Below are 27057 nucleotides of genomic sequence, written 5' to 3'. Positions count from 1 at the left end.
TGACTACCTATAATTACAGGCCTTGCTCTGTGGCAGCTTTTGAGTATTTTTGTTCACCAGAGCCACATAAAAGAGTGAGCGGAGTTTGCAGAAAAGTCAGCTCTGAAAGCAGCTATTGGCTTCTAGCAGTGCCTAAGCAGCTACTGTAGCATTTAGAAACTCTGCATTAATAGCAGCTTCCAATAAAAGCTACAAAGAGCAGCTTTCCCCCATCTGGCCCTTTCAGCTAGAAGGAAGTTCCCAGTGGGCTGTTTACCTGCAGTGGTCGGCTGGTATATTCTCCTGTTTCAAATATGGTGATTGTTTGTGAGCAAACACAGTTGCCCTGCTTGCACTGCTCAGAACCTGTCTGTAATAACAATAAAAAATGGAGCTGCCCATGTTTGGATGAGTGGGCGGGCTGGGTAAATTCATCACATAACCAAGGAGTTTATATGCCTGGTGGCCAATCAGGTCAGGCCATGTTTCCTTCACCTTCTCTGTAGGAAATCTCAACATACTGCTGTGTAACAGGCAGAGAAAGGAGAGATCAGAGAATCACATCTGGACAGATGTCTAAGAGATAATTTATAATTACTTTACAACCATTCCTATATGCAAGGCTTTGCATTCCTGAAGAGCTAGAGAGAAACTTCAAAATTATCATTCTGCCTTGCTTGGCATGCCAAGATATCAGAGAACTGCCGGCCTACAAATTGCTCCACTTGCACTTGTTCCTATAGAGCCTTCATTAAGGTAGTGGCAATGTGCCTCAGATAGCTAATACAGCAAATGGGAGAGGGCTCCATGAGTATAGCAGGAGGCCTTGATTTAGTTCCTGGTTTGATTTAACTACTGGAATAATCTTATCTGAGACTGATGTCTTGTGGTCTTTGCTTCTCTGTAAATAACACAGGGAAGTTTGTTCACGGCAGAATTAACCTTTCACTATATGCTAGCCCAGGGAGCACTAAGGAAAGAGGAATTCAAAATAACGGGAGTGATACATGCTTTTGCACAGGTCCTGAGAAGCAATCTGTCTGGGAGACAGGCATGTTCAAGCCTGTAATGAAAATTACATGCTACGAGCCTAATTGTTAAATCTCCTAGCCGCAGGTGCACTGTGTGTGGTGGTTTTTGCTTTTTCTGGAAAATTATTAGATTTTGTATTTTAAATGAAGACTTACTGTAGCTGCACGAAAACGTTAGAGATAAAGTGTTCCAACCATTCTGCTATAATCGAATTTTCTTAGTTAAGTTTCTGTGTTTAGGACCGATATATTCAGCCAAAGATGGTGTGTGTTTCTCTGCGCTATGGAAGAGCAGTAGCACCACTAGATGGTAGCCTTGCTTATTTCATAGGCACCACTTTCCTACTGCAGTCCGCCGCAGCAAGAGAGAGTAAGAGTTTCTCGAGATGGGATCATTGAGTGCTGTAACCATCCCTCTACACGGACTGACCCGTAAGTAAAAAGCTACTACACAGAAGAAAGCAGGGGAGAAAGGATGAACTCCTCCTCGGAGCACACTGCGGGCACAGTCAGTGCCGATGCAAGGCTGCAAACCCGCGTGGCGGTGGGGAAGGTCAGTTGCACAGGTTTACCTGCCCATGGACGTTCCTATGGACTGTCATTCCTTGTTGCAAAGTTGGAGAGATTTTGACCAAAATAAAATTGCAGTCAATAGCTCACACACAGGAACAGCAAGATGATAATGAAATTCTTTTGGTATGAGCTGATAATATAGAAAGGCCTCTTTTTTTTTTTTTTTTTTTTTTTTTTTTTTTTTTTTTTGTTTTTTTTTTTTTTTTTTTTTTTTTTTTTTTTTTTTTTTTGTTTATAAACACTATTCCACAAGATGTTTGTGTCTTAAGTAAAAGAGTAAGTGCCCACGAGCTGGATTTTGATTATCCTAGTGGGTCCCTTCCAAATAATGATATTCTATGATTCTTTGAAATATTTGATGAGACTTGCCAAGCCTAGGCAAGCACTGCATCCACGTAGAAATGTTTCCAAGGAGTGTATTGGGTAGCACTCCATTTAGGATGCATATGAAATTCCTTATTATGCTTCCCTCAACACCTCATTTTTATGGCACTGCTTACTACATTGCAATCCAAAGTGCATTCTATAGAACAGGTAACTAAATACTGATCATAACTCTAACCACATAGTGAAAACCACAATGCAGTGTTATTACATTTATTTTTATTAAAGGAACATGAATTTCTGAGTATCTTGCCTGAGCATTTCTGTCAGGGAAATTTATTAATAGGGTATTCACTAATAACCTTGGTACTTTGCTAGTTGTCTTGCATCTCTAAAGTAGTTATAGTGCCTATTCTCGGGAGAGTTCTTCTCCAGTATGCTGTCAAGCATAAAAGGTTTCCCTCCTGCTGGATGATGTGCTTTGCTGAAGAGGGAAGCAACCTGATTTGCAAATGCTGGAATTTGATGAATCACCTTTGGATGTCTCAGGAAGTAATAGGTCCTTCTGAAACTGATCCAGATAACATGATTTTATTACAGAGTATTATAACTATTTAGAGACTTTTCTGGGCCATCATCATAGTCTTGAATCTAAAAATATCAATTAAAATGTTAGTTTTAGCTTATAAAAGTGTTAGGAGATTAAATTATGTCAAATTTTAAGACAAATGGAAAAAGTGGGTACCACTACAAAAAAGAAAAATACATTTAAAAGTAAGTTATTAAATATTAAAGTATAATTTCTAGGTGTTTTGCTCTGAATTACTTTGCCTAACTGTTGTATGTCTTCACCTAATTGTTGTTTCTTCTTGTTCATCAGTGTAGCACTTATAATTACAAATATTTTTTTCTGTTCTTTAGGCTGATGGATGTCAATATGATCTTCTAAAAACATAAACATTTTTCATTAAAGACTTAATATTGCTACTAATCTTAATGATCCTTTAAATTGTTCTCAGTTCATGAGTGTTCTGTTATTACCAGGAGCATAACTGTAAAGGCAGGGAATGAAACACAGAAGAAGGTTATGGAATGCATAGGAAAAATCATTTCTTGCAGATAAATAGGTTTGCTGTTATAAAATGTGTGATAAATTTTAAAGCAGACTTGGGCACTTCAGTAGGACTACTAAATGTGTTCACATTTACAAGAACATGTCAGAAAATGTATGAGATGCCAATTTTATTATTGTAATACACTTCTTGACCTCCTTATACGTCTTAGGTCACTCCAATATGACACTATTTTACTGCTGATTGTTTTGCATCTGTTGCAAAAAAACGTTTCCAGGAACCTCCTAAAATTGTTAGGAGGTGTAGAAGTAAAATGTCTCTTACATGCTTTCCACTGAACTACCATCCTATGTTGAATTTTTTTGCTTTAGCAATGACCAGTTTCTTCTCCTGCCATCTCAAAAGCCTAGCTTTGCACAACAGACAATATTCCATGTATCTGGAAGGCATTAAACAGAAATATCTTCCTACGGGTGCGTTCCATTAAGCCTCATTCCTAACTGTTTGGGATATTGCTGTTATTCTCTACTCATCCATCTCAAGGTGTGCCCAGGGATTCAATCTGAACCGTAACCTATAGCAGTGCACGCAGCTTAGAACAGAGAAGTTGCCAGGCCAGGATCTTTACTTGTTTGTTTTCTGCACATGAGAACATCTCGTTCCTTTCCATTCACACTGGTTACCTGAGTTTTGAGACCAACCAGAGCACAGCTGCCTGGAGCCTATGCCCATGCCAAGCACACTCCATTAGTCTGTGACCAGATGGGGTTTGCTAATGTTCATCAGCCATGTGGATGTGTAACCCAGTGCCGTGTTGCTACTTGGTGCCCATATCCATTGTGAAAAACAATTCTTAGAATCATAGAAACATACAATTATTAGGGTTGGAAAAGATATCTTGAGGATTGGATTGAAGTCCAATCATTAACCTGACACTGCCAAGTCCACCACTAAACCACATCCCCAAGTACTACATCTACTCCTCCTGTTAAATACCTTCAGACATGGTGATTCCACCATGTCCCTGGGCAGCCTGTTCCAATGCTTAACAACCCTTTCAGTGAAGAAATTTTCCTTAATATCCAGCATAAACCTCCCATGAAGCAATTTCAGGCTGTTTCTTCTTGTCCTATTGCTTTTTACCTGGGAGAAGTGACCAACCCTGAGTGGTCTACAACCTCCTTTCAGGTAATTGTGGAGAGTGATAAAACCTTCTAGGGCTTCCCAGCCTACTTGGCTGTCCATCTGTCTACCTCTCTGTCTCTCACTGTTGCCAGAGAATCACTGGGATATAGCAGGTGGCATTTTAGGAGAGTCACTGTCACTGCCTCACTTTGATATGGGCATTACTACACCTGCCAAGCACGAGTCTTCTTTTTCCCCTGAGGAGAAACAAAAAGATTTTTTTTTTTTTTTTTTTTTTTTGTTTTTTTTTTGTTTCCCCAGGGGGTAGACCTGCCTCACACAAGCTCTACTCCTTCACAGAGGTACATCTGCTCTGCTGTGACCCGCTGACCCCGGCGCGGCCCCGCTGAGGGGCGGCGGGCCGGCTCAGGCGGGCGGGAGCAGGCCCGGCGGGCAGGCACGCGACATGGCGCCGCGGCCATCGCCCCCTGGCCCCGCCCGGCCGGCCCCCTGCGGGCCGCGGCTCTGGGCGGCGGCCGGGGCGGAGGGAGAGGAGGGGCGGTGGCGGCCGGCGGCCGGAATCGTTTCCTGGGTAAGCGCAGCGGGCTGGGAAGCGTTTCCGGAAGGCTGGCCGCATCCCGCAGCGGCTTCGGGCGCCTCCGGGGCGGTCGGCGGAGCGGCGCGGCGGGCAGGTGCGCTCCAGGGCGGGCGGCGGGAGGGCACGGCAGGGCAGCGCAGCGGGTCCCGTCCCGCGGCAGAGCCCCGGTGCGCGGCCGCCCGAGGTGCCGCCGCTCCGCCCGGCCCGCCGCCGGTGCGAGCGGGCATGAGGCCGGGGGAGGGTCCCGCCGCCCTTGCTCGGGGCGGTTCCGGCGCATCCCGGTCTCGGGGGTGCGGGGCCGAGGCCGGCCTGCGGTCTGCTGCCTTCCCCCGGTGTGCAGGAGCGCTGCCGCTGCTGCTGCAGAGCGCCGGCCGAGCCTGCGGCGAGCGTGGGCTCTGCTCCCGCAGGCGGCGAATAGCAGCGGCAGCCGGTCTTGTTCCGCTGGTGGTGCGGCAGAAAAGCCTGAAAAATGGTAAAAGTGCCTGTAGAAGTAGCTTTTTTTTTTTTTTTTTTTTTTTTTAATTAGTAGAGCGGGTTGAGCTCTGTGATTAAATCGTATTCGAGGGTTACGCGCGGGGCTGCAAATGTCAGCGTGCGGAAAATACAGTCCTCGGAACAAAACGTGGACCCCATGAATCCGTTTTGGAAGTTGTCAGGGATTTGCTTGGGTCTCAAGGCAGCAACGGAGCTACTTTTTGTTGCGGCTAGAGAGACAGATAAAATGGAAAGTGTAACGGTTTGTATTTGTACTTCATTGCTGTGCTTGCTTGTTTGCAGTGTTTTATAATTCTTGGCTGGGCTCCTGCTTGCTAGGGAGGGTAAGTGTACTTCTGCGATTTAAACACAAAATAACAAAACCAGGGAAAAAACCCAACTCTGCAGTGGTTATGTGCTGGTAGGCTTTGTGTGCTGTGGATGCTACTGGTTGTATGTCCAGCTGTATGTTGTAAATGGTATCTGCAGTCACTTGTTCAGGGTAACAGTGTCTGCTGCAAGTTTCAGTGCTTCACCGAGATCTGCTGTGTTGCCCCAGGAGCTGAGGTAGGGTTGCTGTTGAGCTGCTGCAGGTTTGGTGTGTCCTCTGGCTCAGAGGTGTGCTCCTCCAGCTTGTTCTAGATCCTACATGTTGTCACCCTGCCATCTCATGCTCTGGTATTTTCTGAGCGCCTCAATGAGTTGTCTGTCTTGTGTTTAAAACTGTTTTCTGCTGTGGTAATTGCATTTAGTTAAAATAAGAGTGCAGATGTCCTAGCACTTAAAGGAAGAGACATCCTCTTATGGTGACCTTGGGACAAAATCTTGGCTGATTAATTTCCTTGCCTGGAACAGTCATGCGGAGTGAGGATATTTTTGTTCTTCCTTTACAGCAGTGAGTGTGTGATGGAATACTTTTTGGCTTGTATTTTTTGGGGCTTCTTGTCATCTAAGGGAAATCAAGGTCTGGAGAAGACTTTTTGGGATGAAGAGTAATTTTATCCTGTATTATGAAGAAAACATAACTGTTGTAACAAAGAGGAAGATTCTTGGCTCTGAAGCAGCATGAGTGAATGTGCCTTTCCCAGCAGGAGTCATCTAAATAGTAGATTACAACTGTGGGAATCATTTGCTAGGAGAGGAAATGCATGATTTGGAAACCTGGATTATTCTTTTTGTTTTCAGTTCTGCAGCTGAGTTGGAAACCAGTGACAAAACTGGTCATTTTTGGTGTGGTGTTGAGTAGACTTAGCTGTGCCATTGGTCAGGAGGGACAGAATCTTCCTTAGGAAATGCCTGAGGGCTGCTGCAGAGTTTGAACTGAAGAGTGATGACTTCAGGAGCTTAAGGGGGAATTTGAGTACTTGAGATTGCCTGCTGTAAGGATTTTTTAGCAGAGGTTGTGAAAAACTAAAGTGAATCCTGGTAGTTGATGGGTAATGGTGAGCAACTGGCTGATAACATCTCCGTCAGACAGCAAGCTTTGACACAGGATGTGTAGTCATACTTGAACAAATCATCCACACTGAAAACAAACTATCCTGTACATCCCTTTCTAGTGGGACACAAAGTCCTACCTTTGTACCCTGCTGTGAGCAAGGAGCTCCATTACTGGGAGCAGTAGAGCCAGGGATGTGCTGAGTGCACTGGCTGATCACTGACCAGGTTGCTGCTATGGAGAAGGTGAAGGTGGTGGTGGAGTGTGAGGCCAGGACACATCAGGAGCGGTGGTGGAATGGGTGTGAGCTCCTGGGGAGTGCCAGCCACGGGTTCTCTCACCTGTGCTGCAGGTGGGACAGGCAGACTGAGGCTGGAGGACAGCAGTGTCAATTATTCCTGAGAAGACAAGGAAAGGCTGGCTTGTTTAGCCTAGCAAATAAGATTGAGAAGGAATATGATTGCAGTCTGCAAGTACAGATGAGATATAAACACTAGAAAGGGAGAGAGGAGCTATTTAAGCTAAAGAACAATGTTGACATGAGAGGAAATGGATATAAACTGGCATGAATAAACTTAAGCTGAAATTTATAGTTTCTTCCCTAAATGGGCTCAGGTTCTAGAACAACCTTAAAATGGGATAAATGGGAATAAGCCCCTTAACTGGCTCAGGAGGATATGTTGAGGAAGTCTGTATTGTATGCTTGGCTGTGGCAGTAGGAGAGAAGACTTGGTAATTTTGGAAAAGCTTTTCTGTTTGTCTGAGTTAACTTAATATAGATTTTATGTGCTAGTGTTTCTTATTTTTAAAATCTGACATTACAAAACTTATATAAAAATGCCTGCTTTACAGCTTGTATTGCTACATGTTTGCAATGTACTTAGTGGCTGCTTTCTGAAATGTTTTGCATGTTAGGTTTTTTTCCCCTCTAAAATAATGCATTGTCTAACAATTGCATCTAATTGTATGGAAAATCCTTTTCCTTAAAGTACAAGCTGTGCAAAAGGAAACTATATGTTTGTATATATGAGCTGCTTGAGTTTATTAACTTTCAGGTTAAAAAATGTACTGCAGCACCATATATAAGTATTCATAAATCCTCTCAAAAAGGAGGGGGCTGTACAGTAGACCCAGACAGTGTAAACTGAGACCAGTTCTCCAAGGTGTTCTGTGACTGGAAGACCAGAATTAAATGAAGTTAAAACAAATTTGAAAACAAGTCTAGCGGAGCTAGTTGTGCATGGGATTTGTCTCATTTGTTGTCCAGCAGAACAGCTGAGTTATCTGGCATGGTGGTTGCAGTAGTTGAACTTGTATGAGGTCTGTAGTTGGTTTGAAAAATATTGTGTGTGCAACACGGAATGCAACCAGCTGCAGATGCTGTATGATGGGTACTGTGACTGTCAGCAGTACCTGACTACGTCTCATGGTGACCAGTATCCCAGCACCTCTGTGCCTGTTTCCTTGTCTCCTCATTATGCTTTGGACAGAGCACTGATCTGTGCTGTCCCCAGAGATTTAAGGAGCAGAGGGTGTTTTTGGAATGCTCTGTGTGGTGTCCTGCTTTAATTGCCTAATTATTTTTACCCTTCAGCCTGCTTTCCTTGTAATCTGTTGTCTTCTGCAGCCTTTTTTTTTTTTTTTTGACACCATGTAAGCAGATGTCGAAGGAAAAATAAGAACAGGATGTCCTTATTCAAAACCTCCTCTATGGATACTGTCCGAACCTCTGGCTGTTCTCAGCTTGATGTTACCAGAGTTGGGTGCAAGCTTTCCTTTCAAAACATTTGGTAGCTTTTGGTTCCAAATGCCTGTCTGGTCTGTCTGCAGCCTCCTGGGACCTTGTTGCAGCCTCTATGGTCTTTAGCCGGGAGTGCTGCTTGTCTGTAGGTCTGCTCCTGGCTGTGAAAAGAATTCCTGCTTTCTGCTTGGCTTCCCCTGGATCCCTGCTGAGATTATTGTCTCTTTTACCACTTTCCATTCACCTGCAAGGGGTGTTACAGGTGGGAGGCTGTAGAGCTCTGGCAGGAGAATTTGAGGGAATTGTGTTGTGGAATTGCTGATGACCACTGGTTTATGTGTGCCTCATCTGGCAGGCTCTGGTTGCTGAAGTCTGTTGCCAAGGGTGTAAGAGCAGACCCTGCAGCAAGGTGATGGGAAATGAGTGTAGGTGTCTCCCCTGACCAGGACAGCAGACACCTGGCCTCCTTCACTCTCAGGATAGCAAGTTAACCTTGTTAAAGAAAGTGGATTTCTTTATGCCTTAAAACGATGAAACTCGATTTAGCTGGAGATTTAAGGTCAGCCTCAAAAGTTCTGTCTCCCAGTGTTAAAATAATTTTTTTCTTTAACTGAAACGTGCTGAGCTCCAGTCTTCCCTGAAAATGTGATATTTGTTTGGTTAAGTGTTTAGATCATGACTTTTACTGCTGAACAAACCCTGCATCTGAGTGTAACACTGATTAGTGCATTTTTAAAGTGGTCTGCATACCAATTAGGATGATTAACTAGACGCAAATATGTGCCTTTATGAGTAGTCTTTGCTGTATTTGATATTGAGCACTGATCTCAGATGAATGAAGTCGGATGCAGTTCAGTCTAGGAATTCATGAATGTAAACTACTAACTTGAGTAGTAGTGCATTGAAAGTAATATGTGACAGAGGGAGGTTTCCTAGAGAATAAAATATGCAAATTTTTCTTCTGATCTCAGTCCCAGATAGCCAATGTCTGTAGCTCTGGTTTGTTTTAACTTATGAATACTGCTATGGCTGTAAAGTACTTTAAGCAAACTCCTGGCAGACTTATATTTGACAGTTTAATCTGTCTGCCTTCACAATTTAAAAACCTCCACTAAAATCTCAGTTGTGTCCTCCTGTAGCTATGCCAAAATGGAGTTATAACTCAGTGATTTATTACTGTTTGGCTGTTCTTATTTTCTGTAGAAGACTTAACGGGAATCTTTTTTTCCTTTGTCTTCCTTGCTGGATTACATTGCACCCTAGATAATATACCCTGTCAGACAAAGTATCAGCTCTGTCTGCCTTTGGGAAAACCCTCCTGGAAGCACTAGTCATGCTTCACTGTGATATGCTTTTAAGCAATTTTGCAGTGTGTTCAGTTGTTTTGTTGGAAGTTCATTTTTCTTTGCCTTTAGTGCAAGTGCAGTTTAATTTTCAAAGGCACCAAAAGGAACATTTCTAGAGTACTAATGCAGATTTCAAGTTTAGATGATGTATTTAAAAATACCATTTGGATTTAATGTTGGTGTTAAAACAAGTTTCACTCAGTACTCTCTTAGTCACAACTGATTTTTTCCTTATGTCCATTAGTTGGTTATGGAGGGAGGTTTCCTGATGTAATTGCTGTGTGTGAAGGACAGAATCCAAAAAGAAGGAAATTGACAGGCATTAATGTCCCTTACCTTTATGAATTAACTTGTTTTAACAGAAGAAGCTACCATAAGCTTTATGTATTTTGTTGTTGTCATCTGTAATAGAAACATATCTTTTCTTTGCAGTGTTCTCAGGATAGGAAGCCCTCCAAACAGTTATTAAATGGCAGTCATTAGCGTGACTGTTATTGCCACAAGTTAGTTAAGACTTTATTGGAAACCTTGTAAGTATAATTTCTCAGATGAATTGAAGGGAGATGCTGCAGGGTTCCTACAGGCCAGCTGCAGCAAATGAGGAGCTTGACATTAAGCTGTCCTATGTATGTAATATAGAATTTCATTTACCCAAACTACTGCTTCCACTTCATAAGGAAGTGTAAGCAATAGTTTGGGTAAATATGGCAATTAATTCCTTGCTCTTGTGTTTACATTTGCCCTGTTAATTCTATTTGCAAAGAAGTTTATTGTTAGGAAGACATATTTCTTAGTAAGGTGTTGAATTGTGTAGCTATGGAGAAAGCTGTGCAGGGAACCACCATGAAACATGAAAGGGAGCTGCAAGGAAGAGAAATAAGGAGGAGGAATGCTCTCCTCTGGAGAACTTGGCACTTGACAGATCAAATTGGGATTTAAATGTGGCATTATGGAAAGAAAATTTAATTACATTGTGCGAGTTGGAGATACATACAAATATGTATAAAATAAATCTATGAACTTGCAGCAAGGTTCATCTGGAAGTAAATACAGTAGGCAGCCTGGGTGTTTGGGATGCACATGGCATTAAGAAAACCTTCAGCACTATGTGATGATCTTGTCTCCTTGGCACCGTGCATGCCTCCTATGTGAGCAGGAGAGGCAGATCTCCATGGTATTTTGTTCATGGGGGTTTTGGGGTTTTTTTGTTGGTTTTTTTTTCCCAATACCCATCTGGGTGTGGAAAAAAAAAAAAAAACCTTTGGGGAGAATGTGAGATCTCACCAGATCAGGCACTCCGGTGGAGTGGCACGTTGGGAAATAACTCATATTTTTTGAGTCATGTGGGAGTCTGCTTTGCTTTTTCTTTTTTCTTTTTTTTCCTCTTCTTTCCTTCCCTTTCTCTTTTCCCCCACTGTAATTCAAGAAAACAGTAAAACAGCACAAGAGCCATCGGTAAAGGGAATGCTTTAACACAGCTGTATATGAAAAGATACATGTACTCAGACAAACAAGATTTTTAATTTTTTTGTTTGAGAAGTTTGACATTAATTCTCTTAAGAAGTTCTCCAATTTAGCAAAAATGTTTGATGATACTTGTGTATTTGAAAAGAGAAACATTAGAAAAAAACCATATTTTTAATAATTTGAGGTTTGCTTCTCAGAAACGTTTGAGGTTGGACTTATTGTTAGATAACTTTGTATGCAGGTTCTTAAGATGACTAACAAAGGATATGGAAGTAACACAAAATGTTGGCTTTAAGCATGTGTTATTATGTAAGCATGTCCAAGAGCTGCTAGCAAACAATGCTTAATTATGCATGTGTATTTTAACCTTATTTTTATAATCTTTGCATGCTGTTATCTCAGCACTGACATGTGTAAACTTTTTCAGTGAAATATCCTGTATATTTTCTTTTGCAAGTATGGATTTAAACATGGGTAAAAATCATGATTCTGTATCTGCCAAAATATAGGAAGCTTTCTGGTAGAGCATATCAGCATTGAGGGACCAGTAATTCTTTTCTGAAAACCAATATAGATATGTCCTAATGTGATAAAGATGGTGCTGTTTGTCAGGGAAATGGCTTAAGTGTTCCCTGGCTTAATGGCTTAAGCCTAACAGCATGTCAATATTGTGATGCCCTTGCACTAAAGTGTAACTCTTGACAGCAGATCACAGAAAATTCGGGAATTCTCAGTGAGAGGTCTATGTGGGGAAGGGGAACAAGAGGGGCGGTTGGGAGACTCTGAGGGATGTCAATGATGCTTGATGCCAAGAAAATTCTGAAGTCATGGGATCCTCAGAGCATGGTTAAAGATTTGTTCCTCAGGCAGGAGTCACATTTCTGTTTTCTATCTTGCCTTGGGCTAAAACTCAGCCAGCATATGTTGCATGTTGGTTCTGAAATACAGTCTCCATGCTGTGGTTTTGGCCAGCCAGTGTGTAGGAACACATACAATGATGTGCTATGGTTTTACTTGCTTGTTTTTAGGCAGAAAACGGGGATCCCTCAGTGCTTCCCTGGTCCAACCAGCAAGTCAGGAGGTGATGTTTGTTCTCCCTCCTTTCCAATGTGTGTGCACATGCTCCAGGGAAGGGAACGGCTGGCAGGCAGGGTATGGCAAGGTACATCCCTAAATTTGCTGTTTCCCTGGTAGCAGAGGCTCTGGTGACCCTTGTAGCCTCAGAGATGTGGCAGCTGAGAGCTGTCACTGTCCTTGCCTTGCAGTAACCCTGAGGCTTCCTGAGCAGTCTACCCTGCCAGTCTGGAGAGGCCCAAGAGTTGGTGGCTGGCTGCCTGCCATCCTGCAGCACAGAGCCTGCCTTTGCTGCTGCCAAACCAGCAGGTAGGAGTGCTGGCTGGGCGGAAAACATTCTGTGGGATTTATCCAAAATAAATATCTAATTTTGCATGGGTGAGGCTGAAATTCTTCAGCTGCACCTCCTGCTAGAGCAGAAGAGGAACCCTCCTTTTCTCAATGCTTTTCTAAGCTTCTGTGCATATGCAAGGTAAAGCTATTATTTTCCTAAATTTAAAGTTTGGGTCCTCCTTCCTTGAGTTGTGATGGATGTCTGGATCTATACTGCTTTGAAAACCTGTTTGAAGACATGTAACCCAAACTTCTCTGAACCTCCCCCAAAAGGTTCACAATTGAGGCTTTTAGCTGAATTTTTGCTTCTGCTCTGTGCTTCTACATAGTCCTTGAAGTGTAAATATAGAGCTGGAAAAAATAGCACTTGATCTGGTATCCCAGCTTGCACTAGGACTTAAATGAGGAAATCTGAGCTTCTGCTATAAATCAGAAATTTGCATTTGCAACCCCTTAATTTTTGGCCTGATAAATCCTATTACTCCTTGAAAGGTGTTAAGGTTCATGCCTGTAAGTCCCCAGGTTGTTTTAAATCTGTGGGTTAAATAACACGTATGCAAAGGTTTAAAATAAGACTGCCAGCCCACACAACATGCTGGCTGTAAAACCAAGACTGGACAGTGTGGGGCTGATTCAGGACATTCTGATGTCCTAGCTAGTGTTGAGCTTTAGCTTCTGCTGCCTGTACTGCCTTTGCTGCAGTACAGGGGTGGAAAATTCACAGGCTGCAGATGTTTGTTCTAGTGTCATTAGTTCTCTCAGAGTACAGGGTGGATACTTTTGGCACAGTGTCACCAGGCTGTCCTAGAGAGCTCTTCTGTGGCACACAGTGTGAGCATGTCCAGAGTTCTGCTAGAGCACTCTTGCTTGGCACACAGTGTGAGCCTGTCCTGAGTTTTCCCTGCTGCTGAGTGCAAATACTTGATGACTTCCTCAGGCAGACAGTGTTCAAGCAGGGAGCTGGGCTTTCCCTATCCTGGGGTTGTTCTTTGAGCTGAGGTTGCAAGCAAATATTTTAAGCATAGGTAGATGCAGTATGCTGTTATGGCTTCTCCTTGCACAAGGTGAGCTTGAAAGGAGGTGTTGAAATTCTAGATCCTTGATAGTAGAGGATGAAACTGAATTTGGATAGATTTTAAAAATTGACAGAGGAGATGCTCTGAGGAGAGTGACACACATATCCTGCAACTCCAAAAAGATACTAGTGCTCCCAAAGACAGGCTCAGGAAAGGCACCTGCCAGAGGACTCAGATGAAGGCAGGAGTTGGTACATAAATAGATGAAGAGGAATTTTGATTACACAGAGGAGCTAGATGATGTAAATAAATAGTAAAATAAACCTAAGTCATTTGCACAGAGTTAGACACTAACCTGGATATAAAACTCTTCTGTGGAGCAGTGGGGAGGCATAGTCTCTGCTAAGTAAAAAAAAAAAAAAAAATGCATTTTAAAATGGTTTCTAGGTTTCTTTTTTTTTCTTCTCCTTGTCTGTTTCAAGGACAGGCCAGGGTTTATCCTGTAAGATTCTAAGTAACCAAATTTGAAAATAATTGTTTTTTCGTTTTGCAGAAACTGAAGTTTCCACATGGGAGTTTCACATACAAGCTATGTTCCTCTGCATTTTCTTGGTTATTCCTAACGTAATAGTGTCTGTAGCTTTTATTATCTCTAATTCAGAAGCACAAGCTACCTCAAATGCTTTCACAGCACACCAGGGAGTTTTAATAGGCCATGAGAGACCATGTGCAAAGCTTGTCAAGTAGCCACAGCTGGTTGGTAAAAGTGGATGATTAAAAACTAGTGTTTTCCAAAGGCTTGTAAGTTAAGTGTGACAGGCTCATTGATTAGCCATGTTTCTACCTCTCTCAGAAGCTGTGGGTGAAAGAACTTCTTTGAAACAGGGCAGTGCACACAGGAATCCTTGACTCTTGTGGAGGCTAATACTTTCTTACCTCAATGGTATCTGCACAGCATCCAGCAAATGGTAGTAAAATTATTGGTACTTTTCAAATGGGTGTTGTCGAGGTTTTTAGCCTTAACTAGAAAGCAACAGAATATATTAAACTTGATAAAATGTTTCAATTTGAAGCAATAGACTATTGTGTGTGAAGAGCACATCACAATTTTACGAGGTGAAGTTAGGCAGGTGAAATAGATTGGTTTTGCTGAGCGTCTGCTGAGGCAGAGCACACAGAGGCAAAGCACTGTAGTGAAATGACAGTGTGGGTTGGATACACTGATGGGGAGCATTTAAAAAAAAGGCAGCTCTAGTGGGAAGTCTATCTCTAGTGCTGTTATCTTAAGGGTCACTGAGGATAGCTTCAGAAGCTGAGCTTACTTTAGAACAGCAGCTTATTGTCAGAATTAAGATCACAAAATATTGTCAGATTCAAATCACAAAGAGAGGCAGTGCTAGGAGGCTTTTACATGCTCATTTCCCTCATTTACTCCATGCTTTTTCATTGTATAACATTATCTGTGTTTAAAACAACCTTTTTCTTAAAACATTTATCTTTGAAGAGAAAAAGCAAAGTGCTTTTCAAATTAGGTGCTCTGAGTACAAAGTTAAGAAATAGCATGCCAACAGGAATTTTTAGATCTGCTGGTTCTCCTGTTGTCACATGGATTTCACCACATTAATACAACTTTTGATAGTTACACCCTTGACCCAGTTACTCTTTTTGTGCTTTCCTTTCCCCATCGAGTCAGGCAAGCATAAACATTTAATGTATATTAGAAATGAGAAGTTTGTCTTCAGAAACGGATCACCATGGAAGGGGAGGAGGGAGAACAGCAAGTCTTGTGATTTTTTTTTTCCTGCATTCTAAATGAAATTGTTAGATGCTTAGGTCCTACCACACTGATGGGGCTTCCCCCCAAATACTGATTGTGATAGATGACTTTCTTAAACTGTATTAATTTTTTGAGCTGAAAACTGTAAGCAAGTAGCATGTCACCAGTGATTGTGTTGCCAAAGGAAGTCTGTTGGTGCCACCACTCAGCAAGTGGCATGTTTTGGACTTTACTCCTGTGAGATGGCAATTGACTGTTGGCCCATATTATAAGGGCAGAAGAAGATATTAAGAAAAATAAAAGCTGCTTTTTAAAAGAAGGAGTAATTACCATAATAATTTTCTGTGTAGGGCCAATGGTAATATAAAAGAAACTAGTAGATTCTTTTTTTTTTTTCCCTTGAGGATAAAAATTGGAGCTAGAAGTGGTGATGGTATACTAGACACTTTGAGATTGCTTTTATCACAGATGATATATTTTCCTGATTATTCACAGGTAATCATTATCACTTAGGTCCTTCTGTCTTTGTCTAGAGGAAACAAATCTTATTTTTAGCCTCCATCCTGGTTTTGTGTAAATCATTCATTGCTCTTCTGTTTCATTAAGCTGCACCCAACCATCAGATGTGGGATCATATTATTATTGTTAATATTAAGGACCTCTGATGCTTTAATTACCTGTGTGCCACACTTTTCAGTGCTATAAAAGAGAGATTACACCCTGCCTGTGCATCCAGGCAGGCATAGTGACAACAGTACTGGGATTTTTTTTCTGTGAATTTTTGAGTGACTGTTATTAAGACTGTCATGTGTATATAACCTTTCAGCATAGAGAGCATAAATTGCTGCCCAACTAAACTTAGAATATGAAAGCAGTAGAACTTTACTCCAATGAATTAAATCCCACACTCTCAGGTATCAAAATTGGTTGAAATTTGGTGGCTTAATTTCACGTCAGTGACCCCTTTGTACAAACATATGTTTGTTATCTCAGTGCAGCAGTGTGGGATTTCTGAGGATGAGCACTGCAAGCCTCCAACTGAGCTGAAAGGTCTCACGTGCCTCTTCCCCAGCACGGAGTGACTTAACACCTCTCAAGGTCTGTGACACAATTGTGCTTGTGTGCAATTAGTTGCTTGACTAATTCCCAGTGTTGGTGGTTACTGGTGGTTACAGAGATAGCATTGCTGTTGCCCTATACTAGGTATTTTGTAAAGAACAGAAATTAATAGGTATATTTTGTTGCAAAAAATGTGGCTTTCCTTGAGATGACTTTTCTTATTGGGAGGGAGAACACAAACTTTGAATTTCTCCTTCTCAGCAGACTGCTGCTTCTTGGAGTAAGTGAAACTGAAGCTGGAGGAAAAGCTGTTATTTTCTTGGGTGACTAATGATATTTTTTATTCTCTGTATAGAATCATAGAATGGCTTGGGTTGGAAGGGACCTCAAAAGTCTTGTTCCAACCCCCAGCCATGGGCAGGGACACCTTTCACTAGAGCAGGTTGCTCAGAGCCCCATCCAGCCTGCCTTGAATACCTTTCCTGGGATGGGGCATTCACAGGTTCTCTGGGCAAAGTGTTCCAGTTCCTCACCACGCTCACAATAGAGAATTTCTTCCTAATATCTACTCTAAACCTGCTGTCTTTTGGTTTGAAGCCATTTCCCTTTTCCTGGCATTATATCGTCTTCTCCATCTTTCTTGTAGACTCTGTGAAAGAGAACTTCATGGGTTTTTGGGTGTTTTTGTTTGGTTTTTTTTTAAATCTCTACTCTGAGCAATGAAGTATTGTGTTTACATTCTTTGCATATTTCTTTATTTGGTTCAAATAGAATATAAACATGTAAAAGTTATTTATTTTCCAAAGTGGTAACGGCCCTGTGTCTTTGAAGCACAGTGTGTGTTTACAGAAGAAGCAGTCAGACTGTTAAATTTTAAAACAGATATTAAAGGAAAGAATAGTTAAAGCCATGTATGGAAAATGGGACAAAATGCAACATAAGTTAATCTGTTAGTGGAATATGTCAGAGTAAATGACCCTTTTTCTTTTTCTACCTTAAGATGTGAGTCAGGATAAATATTTTTATTTCATCTGGTCTTTAATAAAACATTTGTTATGGCAGTCATTTGAGTTACAAAGCAGTTAAGAGTTGTATTAAAGGGGAAACAATAGAATAGCAAAGGAGATGCCTAGATTGAGGAAGACTAGGGGTGGGATGTTGCCAAAAAAAATTGTTGACCAGAAGTTAGGAGTGCTCAAAAGGTGCATTAGTCTTGCTGGTACTAAATAAGATGTTGTAGATGTGTACAGATAGACTAAACCCTTATACCGAAGAAGTGGAGCCATTATACAGTGTACTGTAGAGTTCTTCTCTAGGAAGAAATGAATCATTTTAATAATGAGAAGTGAGAAAGATAGATAGTTTGAAATCCAACTTGGTGTAAGAATGTTCCTTGTTCTGAACACAAGCATTGGCTTTACCCCGCATAGTACTCAGCATTTTGGGGTGGACACATTTTGGGATTTCTTGTCCCTTGCTTTATCTGGTCTTTCCCTTCCCTGATGTTTTTGATCTCACCTCTTCTTTCTGAAGCTGTACAGTGCTCTTTGTGCTTATAGCTCTGGAAAAGCTAACTGAAACAAGATTTTGCTAATTGTCTTTGGAAGTGGCACAAAGAATGACTGGACTGGCTTGCTCAGCCTGGGAAAAGGGAGAAATGCTCTATAGTTCCTGGCTTTGAACTGCTTGTGGCTATATGGTTTCCCAAACTGTGGTGGCAACTTCCTGTTTGGCTGTTCGGAGGTGAATTCCAAAAGCTTCAGCAGAGTTTGGTGTTTCTTGTTGCAGAAGCTTTGGCAAGGTCTTCACTGCATACATAATTATAATAACAGTGTGTTAAATACAGAAGGTTGTACAATATAGAAATAAAAATAGTATTTATTAAATGCTATCATTAGTATTTAATCCTATATTTAATATAGAAATAAATAGTATTTATTAAATACTATCATTATCTGAATTTATAAAGTTCATAGTTGTGGTGTATGTGACCTGAAACCCTCCCTGATGTTTTTAAGTGTCAGTGTAGCATTACGGTGTGTAAGTGATTTGTATCTTTGAACTCAGCGGTGGAGAAGGATGGGCAGTCCTAGGAGCAGTGCTAGGATTTCCCTGCTCTCAGCTCTCCCCAGTTCATGGTATATAAGTTGTGGGCTGCCCTCTTCAGCCCATGAAGACAGGGAGTGATGATCCAAGGAGTGTCTCTTCTTGTTCCTTGCAGATCTGCATGGCAAATCGAGGCAGCTCTGTAAGGTTGACAGAGAAGATGTTAGAGCAGGAATGAGGGTTTGCTTCTCTAAATACTCTACTGTATTTAAAATCTTTATGGCAGCAATTCAAGATTTTATATAGACAGTCAGTAGCGAACCTTTAATACATGTGGTAAGATCTATCCTGTGTTAGACTCAAAGAACAGTGTAGAAAGTGAGTTTTTCCTGCCTAAAGGAAAGCATTTGCTACCCTTGTTACTGATGGGTGGTATGCTGATTCTGAATAACCATTGTAATTGGCATGAGTAAGATAAGATGGAGGAGAAGTGTTAATTTTGAGTCACTCATGGCCAGCAGTTAAATATGGCATTGTGCATTCTTAATTCTTTAAAAGATGTTGTTTCCAAAATTCTTAAAAAGCCTTTGAATCTGAATAGCTTGGGTTGACTATGGGTAACTGCTATTAAGTTATGACAGGGATTTTGATGTTCTGGGAAAACATTTTTACCTGCCAGGGTAATATTTGTTAATTTCTCTTAGCAATATGTGGTTCCTTTGGCTTTACTTCTGCATTTTAGGCAGTACTTCAACATCTTCAGTACTTTGATTTTGGCCTACTGGTGTTAGTAGAATAAATGTGCTGAAGTACTTCCCTCTGATATAAGTGGGCCCTGAATCACGTTTGAAAGCTCTGTCACTTTGTTCATACAAAATCTTTCCTCTTCTTCCCCAAACTGGACACTGGATCTTGACATTGGGTCATTGCACAGCGAAGAGTGCGGACACAGCTTCGCTCTTCCTTGAAGTATCTGGCTCTGAATGCTTTGGCTTTAGGCTGACAGTGTCCAAGCATCAGCCAGGTTGGAGCATATTTCTGATGTTCTTCCCTGGCAGACAGTGAGACCTTTGTAGTTTCAGGATTGTTTTTCAGAGATATGCTTTTAGTCCTGGTGTTTCAGCTGGTACTTTAAAAAAATTATATATATATCCACAACCCATGAGAAACTACTTCTCTGATGAGGGGGGACTGGAGTTTGATTCAGATTGGTGATATTTTGAGATCAAGATTTGCTTTAATTGAACATATTCCCCTAATTCTTGCTATAAAGCACAATTTTTGCTATAGAGCAGCTGCAAAACACAAGGTAAAATTGCCTTAAGCTAAAGATTTATTGACTTTGCTTTTTTTTCTTTCCTCCCCTTCTAAAACAATCTGCAGTATGTTGTGAAGTAGAGTAGCTGTGTTTGGACTCAAAAGTGTTTTGCAATGCTTTACTGACTGCAGTGGGTTTGATACAGTGCAGCATTCAAAAAAAGCATGGCTTTGTGTGGAAGGCAGGAGCACAGCAACAGACAATTACCAGTGGGTTTTGTACATGATGCAAGGGGAGCAGGGAGGCTGTGGCACAGAGATATGTGCTGTTTGATATTTCACTCTGCTGTGGTGGGTTGGACCATAAACATCTCTCCCTGTTTCCCTTTTTGTGTTTTGCTCCCTGCCAAGGCAGATGTGAACTTGCAGTGTTATTTGAGGTTTCTCTGTACAGACGTACCTTTTAACTGCAGTTAGGGCAGAGCACCTCCCTCCCCGGTGGGTGACCTGTAGTAGCATTGCTCATGTCCCTGTGTGACCAGAAATAGAGAGAAAGATTAACAAACACTTTCCTGCTCTAAAACTTTCCCCCAGGTTGAAATGGATAGGAAAGTTCAGTGGGGCTGATTAGTTCTCATTTCCCCCCCTGCCCCAAGCAAATAATTAAAGGTTGCTGTTAAATTCACCTCATTCTCTATTAAGGTCATATTAAACTGCCTTACTTAAGTAGTGTTTTTAGTGTTGGTAGAGGAAAGCATTATATTGAGAAAAACACTTTATTGTGGAACAATTTTAAAATTATATGGAAACATAGTATTTAGCGACCAATAAAATTATTTGTATTGCAAGACACCAGAACAAAGGAGTTATGAATGTTGTGTATCTGCCATGAAGGTGCCTGTCTTCAGTTCCTGCATAACTTCTTTGTGTTTAATCACAAAAAGATCTGTCGACATTGGCAGTGCTGGGGAATTTGACATATGCTCTAAGGTCTAGTTTGTGTAAGGATTCCTACATATTTCAAATACTTGGTAATTGTGCTTATGTGTTCTGGGGGGAAAAGTGGAGGGGGAGGTGGCTTGAGTAATGTTGATCAGTTGGTAGTAAAATAGTTACACATCTCTATCTTTTCTTACTGAGTCAGATTTGAGATATAGGTGCCCTTAAGGCCTTGCTTTCTGTAGTCCCTGGGGAAATTTCTCCACCTGGATTCTTAGCAGTGGTGTTCAAAGTGCCAGCTGCAATCTAGTGTTTGATCATAAAAGATAACTAGCACTGTAGATACATCTACAGGGATCGTGTGACATCCAGGAACTGGCAGGAGGGAAATTCCTCTGGCTGGTGTTTAGTTTACACGCAGGTGAACTCTTCTTTTATTATGAATGGTTAAGTGAAGAAAAGACTTGGAGAGAGTGCTAGGCTATTTCTCCTTGAAAGACTACTCAACAGATTGTTTAAGAACTTTCAAACTTCAGGAATTAGCAGCCTGGCAGCCTAAGCTGTTACAGGCTTTGAATATCATGTGCTCAGGAGCATTTTTCCTTTGCCTTGCGAGGACAGCTGCATTTTACAGTGGTCATGATGCTCCTGGCAGGGTTTGCAAACACTTCCAGTTGCCTTCCGCTTGACTCCTGTTGCTTCGGTGTTTTGTTTTTCCAGAGTGCCTTTAGCTGCTCCTCAACACCTTTTATCAACCTGGCCTTAGCACAGCATGGAAACAAGAAAGGCTTGCATGGAAAGTCACTCTCTAGAGACTGACTGATGTTACGTCTGTGTTTCATCATCCTCTCCTCTGGATCTTTTTGGCCACCGAGGCAGGGAAAGCCCACTAGCTCAATGGAGAGGCATGGCTAAGGATACCCTTCATGAACTTGCTGTTCTGCTCTTTAAAACAAATAATATTGTGGTATTCTGTTCCAACTCCTTTCTCATTGTAAAAGTTTGTTTTTTTTTTTTTAAATTTTTTGGTGTGCCTTGGAAATGCACTCTTCATTTTAAATGAACTTAAGAATTAATTTGAGAGATTAAAACAAAAGGCTAAAAATTTCATTTGTTTTATTTTTCTCTATTCTGTTTCTTCTAGACTCCCTGCACTTCTGAAGATTTGAGGCAGAGAGGCAGAGAAGCTGGGGGAGGTTATAAAGTGAAGGTTTGGGGATTAGATGTAAGTAGAGCCATCCCATCTGCAGGGATACAAGGGTGCTGCTGTTAGCTCTTCCAAAAGCTTGTTGTTGAATCCAAAAGAAATCTCTTGAAAACCTTCAAACCTTCAGACTAAATGTAGTGTGTAGTTTTAGATTCATGCTCTTTTTCAAGTGCTTCAAGCCCACATCAGCAAGAAGAAAAGATTGTGTGGAGAAGTCAAAGGAAGAACAGCAGGCATCTCACTGCAGCCAGCTGCTCTCTACCTTGGTGCTATCTCTTACTATTACAAAAACAGCGTGTGGCATCCTTGGTTGTAAAAGCTGGTTGTGGAGGAGGGTTGCATTCTGCTTGGTGTTTCCAGCTGAGGACATGCGTGTTGGATGATTAAAAGAACAATTTGGAAAAGATGTTGCTTATGTCACTTCAGTGTTATGCAATGTTGGAGTAGTTGTGGTTGATGTATCTGTGATATGAGGATAGTAATAGCCTTAACTCGAGTAGAAGTTGTGCAGCTTAGTGCTTCAGAGCTTCTTTTTGGCAGTTAAGATAAAAGATGTACACTGTGGTTACTGAAGGAATAGTGATGATAGGAAAAAAGTACTATCAGACACTGTTTTAACAGCTGTGGTTTCTATGATAAAGACAAATCCTTTCACATAAAACAAACTGCAGTTTAGTAATTAAGCCTGTTTTGAATATAAATTTATATTTAAATTCTGAGAGGAAGCTTTCGTCTGCCTCCCTGAAGCTGTGTGAAATCCTTTGAGGGAGAAGGGAGGGAGTGCTTAAAAGCCATTTCTGATATTAAATGGCTTCTGAAAAGCTAGGTTCATGAAATCCAGAATTTGAGGTCTGGGAGTTAGTGTTCACAGGGTGGGAAAAAATTTATTGAGGAGCAGCTGATTCTGGAGTGCCAGAGGTCAGCTGACCTGGAATACCTTTGTGGCTGGGCATCACTCCTTGTCCCCATTCCCCTGCAGAAGGAGGGGCTGGTGGAGTGCTGGGGGCTGGCTGCTCCACGGCCACTGGCACTGCTGCAGCCCCTGGGGAGCTCCCTGGCCAGGGTACTGTGGAGCTGAACAAACCCCAGTGGTAGCCAAACTTGTAATCAAAAAACAAGGTGAAAATAACAAGGAAGAAAACCAATAGGCTATAGCTGAGTGTGAAATAACACCAGGGCTTCATTAAGGGACTTAGGATTGACAGCTACTCAGCATCTTCATCCCTGTGTGTGCGAGGTGAGCCAAGGCTTCCATCACAAGTGCTGCAAAGGCTAACTTGGTTGTATCCCTACATCCTTTGCACATTTCAGGGTGTCCTCTGCTTCTAAATAACGGTTTCTGTATCTCTGCTCTATCTATTGCAGATGTTTACCTCCCCCTCGCTCTCAAGAGCCTCTAGTCTAAACATTTAGTCTAAACCTGATTTATTCTGGTCCTCTAACTTTGTACTTAAGTGGTATGAACAATTTTATCCAGTGTTCTGAGAAACTGTGAACTCCTGTCACAGTTTGTACTCAGCACACTTTTTTTTTTGGAAGAAGATAAATGCAAAGAGCATGAATTAGAGTTCAGAAATTCTCCTCCTGCTGTGCTCAGTGTGAGAGGGGACCTCAAAATCTGGAGGGAAAAGCTGTTGTTATGGCAGCAGAAATAATTTTTAATTGAGACTTGCTATTCAGATGTCCCTTTCATGTTTCCTTTTTCAATCTTGAAAGAGGTCTGTGTATTATATGATGTAAATAAATGACTTTTTAATATGCGTATAACTAGTATCTCCCAAAACTCTGTAATTTAGGCACTTATGTGAATAATAGCACATGATATATAATAGTATGTTGCCTTCAATTTTCCAAACTCTATTAGAAAGGGCAATGATGCACAAATGTATAACTTTGTTAGTTTATATTTAGTACTTTGCAGCCCACTTTATGCAGATATTTTATTTGTATTGCAGTGCAATTGAATCACTGGCATAATCTTCTGAGCAGTTAGGCTGCCCAGTTATGATTGCAGTGAGTCTGCAGAGATTAATGAATACAACAGCTTCTCTAGGTTTTAATTTTCTTTCCTTTGAACAAAGTGTGCTGGAAGGAACAATTGGGAAAAATAATTTGGTTTTATCTTACTGGGTTAGCATATGGCTTCTGTCTGAATGGAAGCATTGGCTCTTAGCCTCTGCAAAAGGCAGCTGCCTCATGGCTGGGGCTTTCCTCTGAGATGTTGGAATGTTCTCATTTTAAGTGCTTTTTACCTCCATTTTTCCCCACCTTTTTTTTTCCCTTTTGCTTTCTCTCCTTCTAGTGCGCTGCCCACAGTGAAATGTTGTGTGCAGCGCTGTACAATTTGCCACAGAAGCCATCTGTATTTTCCCATTGGTGTCCTGCTTGTGTTTGCATCACTTTGCTTTTTGCAGAAACACCCTTTCATTAGATTTTGTGCTCAGACAGTACATGACACTTCCTTATCTTTCTTTTGCAAGTGCTTGTTCTTTGTTTTAGACTGTGTAAAGGTCCAGACACCAAAATGACATCCTGAAAATACCAAAAGGCCTCTGGCTATTCTAGAGGAATTGAAATTGAATTCCTATTTTCATCAGGACACCATTAATCATAGGCTTGTGTGATGAGCAACTCCACTGTATGTTTGAGTACAGATAGCTGTTGGGAACTGGTCTCTTGGTACTTGCACTGCTCCCTTCAGGTCTTTATTTTGCTTTGATCTTAAGTGATCACCTTCAATATGGAGGTTAAGCTCATAGATGTGGACAAGCCATCTTTTTCTACAGGCTGTTACCTGAAGTGATTGGTCTCTCAGAGAGTAAAACCTACCAGAGCCCAAAGGTGAATGTGGAGCAGAGCAGCAAAATGTGCTTCTTATGACTGGAGTTGATGAGTTTGAAGGGGGATCAGTGGAGGATTTTCAGTTTTCTTCAGTGATGGCAGTCATATCTTGCAAACAGGCAGACTTGTTAAGTGTTGGTATTTCACTTGTCTGTGGGAACAGGTAGGAAAAATGAAGGAAATTACAAGCTACATGTCTGTTAGTATTTTACAGTGATTATCTGTGTATGCAGCTCCATCACTGGCATGGCATTCCTGTAGCTCCATTACTGAATATTCCATCCCTCACTGGGACTTATCAAAGCAGTTTGGTGGATAGTTGGGCAGTAACTGTTGAGCTTTTGCCCAAGTATGGAGAGGCTTTCCTGATGTATGAGGACTTAATCTCATCATGCTCATATCAGTAGAGTGAGAGAATCTGTCTGCTTGGGTACTGATGATGTCTGGGCCTTCGGTAGGGAGAGAGAGTGAATGGTCTTTTGCAGACTAGAATGGGTTACTTTTCCTGGGACCATGGCTTGGGACAAAGGTACTTCTAAAAGGAGACCCTGAGGAGAAGGTAGGATGTGGATGAGGTAGAAGAGGCTACCCACTGGAGGAGTTAACATCCTGGAAAAGCCATGACTTGGACAACACTACAGGTTACCTTCCTAGAATGGAAAGGAAGATGATGTAACAAATCTTGATGGTTTCCAAGGACCACTTAATTAACTCTGAACAGCAAAAAAATGTAATCACAGTTTGGTTTGCAGAAAAAGGCATAAAACTTACTTTTTTCAGCTGGAACGAAAATCATCTGGGCTTGTTTTAAGGGCAGCAGGATAATTTAATCTTAGGGACATTGATTTATCTAAGCTTCAAGCTAGGACATTTTTTCTCTGAGAAAATAGATCTTTGCTCATGCTAAATATATGCTTCCTGAGGTGGATGGGTTGAAAAAGTCTTCAGCAGCACAGGCAGTACTGAGAAGACCATTAAGAAAGGTGTATGTTCCCAGATGCTGAGCATGCAATTTCTGAAACAAGTTTAAAACTTCGCACAATTTATGGCGGGGATTCTGATGTGTCTGTTATGTATGGAACAAGAGGAGGAGGGGAGCTCTGTGGCTGGGATAGATGTCTGACAAATCTCCAGATGCACCAAAGTGTCATTTTAGTCAATATTTTAGAACTATGGAAGAGGTAGGTCTAAGATCAGAAAGCATTCAAAGGAGGGCTATTTTTCCTTCTTGAGAGGTAGCCAGCTCTGCAGAAGTTAAGCATTTCTCTGAGTTACCCTAGTGTACTGTTAATGTGGAGCTGTGCTTCCCACTTGCATGAAGATCAGTGTGCAGGGCCTTATGGTTTTCTGCATAGTAGGCTTTGTGTATCTTGGATCTTTTTGTCTCTTGGTACTGTTTGTCGCTGCTCCCTTGTTTTCCCAAGCAGATTGGCTTTGTATGGGTGGTAGCCAGGAAAGGCAGAGAAGACATTATAGGGCAGGTAGAATCATGGGGTTTTCGGATGGATTGGATTGGATTGGATTGGATCTTTAAAGATCATCTGGTCCAAAAACCCCACTGCTGTGGGTAGGGGCATCTTATTTTGCTAGACCATGTTGCTCAAAGCCCCATCCAACCAGACCTTGAACATTAATTTACGGGGATGGGGTATCGACAACTTCTCTGGGCAATCTGTTCTAGTGCCTCATCACCTTCATAATAAAAATATTTTGCTTATGTCCAGTCTAAATCTACCCTTTGTCACTTCAAATTCTGTTCCAGTTTCAGCAGGTACTACTGCTCCCATGTAGGGCTCCTTTTGTCTGGTACCAGAGCCAGACCCACTGTGGAATGAGCGCTGTCTGTGCCAGACACACAGAGTAGTGCTGTTTGAGACTGGGGAAGGCTGTCAGGGTGGATCAACCCTCTGTCCCTCTACTTTCAATACCTTGTCCATGAGGTGTCACTGCTGTATGTTTCCAGAGGAAGAAACAGAAGCATCTCTGGGTTTTATGTGTATCTCTCCCACTGTTGTTTTATCATGGTCTGTAACGGTTAGAGATAGACCTGTGCCTTTAAGGTTGTTGATTAATGAATCTTAGTAATAAATCTGGCGTAGATGGAACAATTCTGATCTTCATACCCACATAAAATGTTCCATGCTTCACTTCTGTGACTTTCTGCCAGGATTAGGTTTAGTATTTACATACTCACACACTCTTCTGCATATGCAAGCAGAAACTGCCAGGCTTCCTTTTTCAAATGGTTTTCTGTCTTATCATACTTGGGTGTATTTCAGCAGATTTGGATTGTTCAGGAAGACAGTGTACTTTGAGGGTTTTTCCATTCACAGAGCCAG

General features: G+C 41.6%; 1 protein-coding gene across 10 annotated transcripts in view; it reads left to right on the top strand.

The window, feature by feature from the left end:
- The first annotated feature begins 4671 nt into the window (after positions 1-4671).
- The window catches only part of APBB2 (amyloid beta precursor protein binding family B member 2), a 166510-nt gene continuing 144124 nt past the window's right edge, over positions 4672-27057 (top strand). For 7 of the 10 annotated variants that reach the window (XM_041479496.1, XM_041479736.1, XM_041479070.1 and 4 more), the window contains exon 1: positions 4699-4797. The gene's annotated coding sequence lies outside the window, so the exon portion shown is untranslated. The other 3 variants (XM_041479243.1, XM_041479423.1, XM_041479144.1) reach the window with 3 other exon arrangements.

Source organism: Pyrgilauda ruficollis, unplaced genomic scaffold (assembly GCF_017590135.1).
Source record: "Pyrgilauda ruficollis isolate IOZ18807 unplaced genomic scaffold, ASM1759013v1 scaffold1, whole genome shotgun sequence".
Classification (NCBI taxonomy): domain Eukaryota; kingdom Metazoa; phylum Chordata; class Aves; order Passeriformes; family Passeridae; genus Pyrgilauda; species Pyrgilauda ruficollis.
Note: the sequence above shows the minus strand (reverse complement) of the source record. Positions and strands in the feature narration are given on the sequence as shown.